At 45.7% G+C, this 6,000-nt stretch overlaps 1 protein-coding gene across 3 annotated transcripts in view; it reads right to left on the bottom strand.

The window, feature by feature from the left end:
• Positions 1–4,685, bottom strand: part of arhgap5 (Rho GTPase activating protein 5) — a 46,663-nt gene extending 41,978 nt beyond the window's left edge. The window contains exon 1 of one of the 3 annotated variants that reach the window (XM_069193039.1): positions 4,351–4,685. The gene's annotated coding sequence lies outside the window, so the exon portion shown is untranslated. Of the gene's footprint in view, positions 1–3,731; positions 3,905–3,951; positions 4,312–4,350 lie in introns of those variants that run through there. The other 2 variants (XM_069193040.1, XM_069193041.1) reach the window with 2 other exon arrangements.
• Positions 4,686–6,000: the final 1,315 nt, after the last annotated feature.

Below are 6,000 nucleotides of genomic sequence, written 5' to 3' on the forward strand. Positions count from 1 at the left end.
CAGTGTTGGTTAACATCAGATGATTAAAATAGTTGTCATAATAATAAATCCTCTTTTAGGTTGTTGTTGTTGTTGTTGTTGTGTTTTTACCAAAGCAGCTCTTAGAAGCATTAAATACACAAACGACTGAAAGCATAGCTGGCTATAGGGGCCTCAGAGGATTCGGGATACATCTTTTTAATATTTCCTTTGCCATCTTCGCTAACTACTGTCAGCTGCTCAATTACAGAGTTATTAAAGTATGATCCCAGGAGAAGCTATAACAACATAAGGCACTTATAACCCCTCAGCAGTTATGTCAGGCCAACTCATCTTTACATGGAAGTTACCTGTTCACAGAGTTCAAGGGTAGTGTTTACTGAAGCAACCTTAAGCAATAGATTCAGATGTTCTTGCATAAACATGCCCACACAATGTATTTTTTAAAACATCTAAAAATCACAAATGAACCACTGCCTAGCTCCCATTGAAGGGAAAAGAAAACAGTTTGAAGGGCTGTAGTGTTTTGACAGGCTGATTAAATCAAAAAACCAAAAGGCCGTGAAAGTGCAGTGGGTTTGCCCACTCTGAAACCAACACTGCCCAGCAAGGAAAGTCTGTGAGACTGGAGACAGAGTGCGAAAGAAAATCAGATAAAGTTGTGGATTAATGCACTCAGTCATGAAATCTAGAGCAAGCAAGAAACACTGCAAATAGTATTCAGTGTTCAATATTCATCATCTGCTCATCCAGAGTTTGTTGCCAGACTGCGTTCTTTTTTAGCATTCTACTCAATAATTAACCTTCGGAGACGTATACCTTAAGCAAATGAAATATGTTATGAGTTAGACGTGAACTGCCCAAGGGAATGCTGGAATGGTGCAAAAGCTAATAAAGGGCAGCAAAGGAAGGATTTCAAATCCTTTTCAATTACACCATGAAGAAATAAATTCCACGGTCAAATTAAATACTTAACAGACGCACAGGACAGTAAATATGAATCCCACTCAAGAATATTTTACAGCTGAGGTGGCTTGAAATGGAGCACAAGTGATTAAACTTAAACGTGGAGTACACTAATTAACTACTCTATCCTTAGCTGTTAGAAAACAACCTTATTGTTGTAATCTGCACAAAAGAAATCTAGCTGACCTCATGAGGCAACCAAATAATCTCATTCACAATGCAGTTGCAATAATTGGAAACTGATTAGTTATCTCATTTAGCTTCGAGAAAAGCTTTCATCGCCAACAAACACTTTAAAAGCAGGCAGTAAATAGTTATGTAGAGGAAACATCTGTTATATGTTACCCACACATCCAGCTAACTTCTACACTTTTTTTTGACATTTTAGGAAAAAGAAAATGCTGAGGCCCTTTTTACAATAGCTAAGAGGCTCTACTTTGCTACCTAAAATCTGAAAAAAAAAAAATTACTTTGAATACAAAAATGCCTCCATAACCACGCCTCTTTACTGAAATGCTCCTGATAAAATAACTTCTAGGAACTCCCAAATTGGTTGTATTCTTACTCACAAAAATGTGACATTTCCTGATCTAATGAAGTATTTGGCATGTAAACAAGAATACCAAACTGCATCCCATTTAACAGCCTGTGTCATATTGCACTGAAAAAAAACCCTTCATACTCATTGCGCCGTTTGACATACTCCTCCTGTAAGCAATATATGATTTCCCTCTAGCAAAATTAACAGTGCTCTGCCCAGTTTATTTACATAGAAACTTGTCCAACTATGACTCAGAAACAGTGAACAGTCTCACACAAGATGTTACTCAACACTAAATGCCCTATATGGGGATGTAAACGTGATGACATTTGTACATTTACAAAAATACCTAATCTGTTGACTGAATCCAACGCTTCAAGCTCATTCCTTTACAACACAGAAACACTAACATGAAACAAAGCAACACTGTGTGGGACAGAACCTATAGGCCTGAGCTTTAATTTCGACAGGGAGAAATGGTCATGAGCGCTTCCACTACACTCGTGTTGAGCACTGAAACAAACAAAAAGCTTCTCCTCATGTCCTTTGTCTACACGTACGTGCCAGCATGACGCGGTAAGACACGAGCTGTCAGACATGACGGCCAACACGTTTCAACCCGACGCACAGACCTCCACAGGTATCACCATGCAGATCAGCAAACTACTTCTGCTACCTGCACATTGACAGTGACTGTAAAGCGGAAAAATCTCTTTTTTTAAAGCAAATGAAAGTGCAAACCCAATGAGCCAGGTCTGTGTGGTAATATTTTACGTGCAAACCACACTGCAGCAGCACCGCTGCTAAAGGCACTGCAGACAACCCACCAATATTATACACCAAAAACTAACAGATACACGGGTAGATAATTCACTTCATTTCATTGTTCCAGATGAAAGGGAACAGGGTTGTGGCTTCCTTGTACACTCCAAGCACCTATTTAACAGAAGAGCCTTCAGCTCACTCCACAATAGACTCGGTCACTTTCCTGAACCACCTAGCGCAGGGCTGTCCAACCCCTGTCCTGGAGGGCTACCATGTCGGCAGTTTTTTTTTTTTCCAGTGGACAAATTTCACAGCTCCTCCCATCTCTTCAGGTGCTGCTCGTTTAAAGAGACAGAGAAACCTGAGGACACGGACTGGACCCCCCAGAACCAGGACTGGACAGCCCCCGAGACCAAAAGCAGAGCAGGCGAGACAAACGAGAATCGGAGCATATGGGGCTAAGAGCAAGCCCAACCACAACTCACATAAACGAGGCACATAATCATTCAGCCACAAGACCAAGGCGTACTGGTTCTTCGGGATAACGTATGGTTACAAAAACGGTGCTACGGAGACTGGTTACATAAAGTTTCCCATCTGCTGGTTCGTGTTTAGCAACCACTACCGAGTTAAGCCTCTAGACACTCGTTGTATTCCTATTTGTTTCGTCTTCAGACTGCTACTTACAGCATGGCTCCCAACTAAAAAAAAATGAATGACGAAAAAAATGACATGTCTTTTTCTAAAGATAGCAGCTCCTCTCTTTTTCGTTCCTTCTCAACGATTGTGCAACCTTCTGGGAATCCCTCAGGAAATGCTCGTCACGGTTTTCTGGCAAATTACAGCCAGCGCAGCATGTACGGCGCTCAGACATGTTTGGGCAAACATGGTTATCTGGCTCCTATAACCGCTTCCCCACACGACCGCATGAAACGTATAGGCTTCTGGTGCTTTCACTCCTCCAACTTCCAGACCACCAGGGCCGGCTAAGAAGTTCCCAAGGCTGAAGCCTACAAAGGCGTGCGGGTATCTGTAGCACGGCCATAACGTAGCCGTGCTTCCAGCAAACACAAGCCCAGCTGTGGCTGAGCTCAACCCGCACAAAAGGCATTCCCAGACAGCTCACTCCGAGTCCAGGCGCCCGGTGCCATTTGCGAAACGCGTTACAGTCTCACCGGCGACCTCCCGCCGGACTTTTCCGTCCCTCCCCCCCAAATGAATAAAATCTAAACTTAAAAAAAAAAAGAAACACGGAGTCTAGGTCCGTGCGCCCATATCCACTGGGACTGTAAACAATGCAGGACGTCGGGAATCGACAGCCCGCACCGCCAGCGAGGACAGGGCTGGAGACTGCTGGTCAAACCCTGGCGTGTGTGATTGCGCTGCAACCCGGGAAGACATCGCCGTGTTGTTGGGGTTGTGTGTGTGTGTGTGTTTTAACAAACCCCACAAACGTGACCAAGAACCAGGCTGATGGTACCGTTTTACGCCGGTCCAGTTGTACGCCGTCGCCTGCTCGGTCCTGACATGTCGCGGAGACCCCCCGCCCCCACCACCGATACCGGCCGCTTCTGATGGATGACCCCCCCAGATGTCGCCTTTACAACCGCGGGCCCACGGCGGCCGTGATGGACCGGGAGGGCTGCCCGCTGCCGGGCTGTGCCGCCCGGGACCAGCACGAGCCGGAGGAATGCGGTTACCTTGACGATCCGCGGCCGCGCACCGGCGACAGGTCTCCGGAGTGGGGCCGCGTCGTGACACCTCAGTGAAGACACCCCGAAGTGTAACGCCGAGTGGGGGGCAGGAAACACACACACACACACAAATAAATAAATAAATCGGGTGCCGAAACAGGCAGGGCCTGCTCGTTCACCTGCCCGGACACAACCACCTCCTTAACCCCCGGAGTGGATCCGCTGGGTAACAATACGCGGTCCCGGGGCAGGGACGTGAGGCGGAGGAGCCCAGCCGGCACCCGAAAACCTCCACCTGCACCGACTACACGACACCCCCCTCCCCGCCGCCCCGACCGGCCGGGGCCAGCCGCGGATCGCCCGCTCCGTTGAGTGCGAAAGTCACTCCCGACTACATTCCCCTACCTAACATGGTCGCTCCCAGCTCCCGACACCACAAAAAAGCGGTAGCATTCCTGTCTTCTCTCTTTTTTTAAAAAAAAAATGTAAGAATTTACTCTTCCTTTCAGTCGCCTCCCCCCCCCACCTTTTTTTTTAAAAAAAAGGAGCTTTTCCTTTCTTCGTCTCGCAGGGAAGCCTCAAAGGAGATTCCTCCACACGCAGGAAGTTTAGTTTTTTAGTTTATTTTCTTATTATTGGTGGTACGTGTAATCCGAGACCCACTCCCTCCCCTCCAACTCTTCTCCGTAATGGCGGCGAGTGGATCCTGTTCGCTCGCTCCCTGGCTCTCTCTCTCTCTTTCCTCGTAACTTTTCCATTCGGCGCTGCTCGGCCCCGGGTGCGCGCTGCGCGGGCACGGCCCGGTGTGCTGGAATATTGCGCGCTCACGCGTTTACAGCACGTTTAAATTCGGTAAAAAAAACCCCGGCCTGATCACTGACATCCGTTGAATAAAATAAAATACAACGGGGGGGAAAAAAAAATTAAGACTAACATGCAAATCGAAAGCCAAGCAATATGCCAACCAGAATGCGACTCTCTCCTTATTTGAAGCGATGTGTGGGTGTACAGCATATGCTGAATTATTTAGTGTCAGGTAGTTGCCGGTAGACTTGGACGGATTTAACTTCAATACAAAAAGCGAGAAGCGTGTGTTTGCTGCTGTGGTAGTTGTATCACCTTACCTGAATGGAATCAAAAGTCATTAGCAATCCTACACAAAAGAAGAACGTGGGCAGCTGATTCCCCAGCGTGTTTCCGCATTATTGTTGCGATAGGGATGAATGACAATGTTGAAAACAATGCTTTAACGGCCTTTTAACTTCAACTCTATACATGTATCGTTTAAAATGCGGTATTTAACGAATATTTTTTGTTACCTAAAACACAAAGATACACATACTCTACTTACATATATCACGCTGGTGCCAAGTGTAAAACGTATAAAATAACATTCAGTATTTTCTGGCACGACAGCGCACTGTGTGAGGGTCCACACAACAACGTTAATCTAGACCATTAATCATCCAGAATTACAGGAATTAATGAAATGAACCCTTGAGCTCGTGCCAGAGGTTTGGGTTTCGATCAGTTTCGTTTTCACCAGCAGGTGGCGACAGGGAACCGGCGGGAACAGCAATTAATCACTTCAATGATTCCCAACCAAGAATTGATTGAAATTCGCGACGACTGGATGAACCTAGTTAAGTAAACGCTATTGCTGCTAAAGACACCCGCGTAGTAAAATGAAATCCCCGAATGATTACTATCTTTTACTCCAACACTTTTCACCAAAACGCTCATTTAAAGCTTCTCAGAACAGCAGTTCTCAGTCCACACCTAGGGCACCCCTGTGCGTGCGGGCTTTCGTTCCAAGTGAGCTCTTAATCACTGGTGATAAGTGATGCCTTTAGCTGATCTGTTTCCTTGTTTATGAACGTTTTATGCATTTCATTTATTGCAATAGTAAGACCTCATTTAGTGTACAATTGTACAATTTCGGCCAACACGTTATAAAAATATATTAGTTCAGGTGGGTAGCTGCGTCAGCATGCGTAGGCTGCAAAGGAACAAGTAATAGGTTTATTCCATGCTGAAAAAAAGAAGAAAGAGAAC

This window comes from Lepisosteus oculatus, chromosome 8 (genome assembly GCF_040954835.1).
Source record: "Lepisosteus oculatus isolate fLepOcu1 chromosome 8, fLepOcu1.hap2, whole genome shotgun sequence".
In the NCBI taxonomy this organism is placed as follows: Eukaryota; Metazoa; Chordata; class Actinopteri; order Semionotiformes; family Lepisosteidae; genus Lepisosteus; species Lepisosteus oculatus.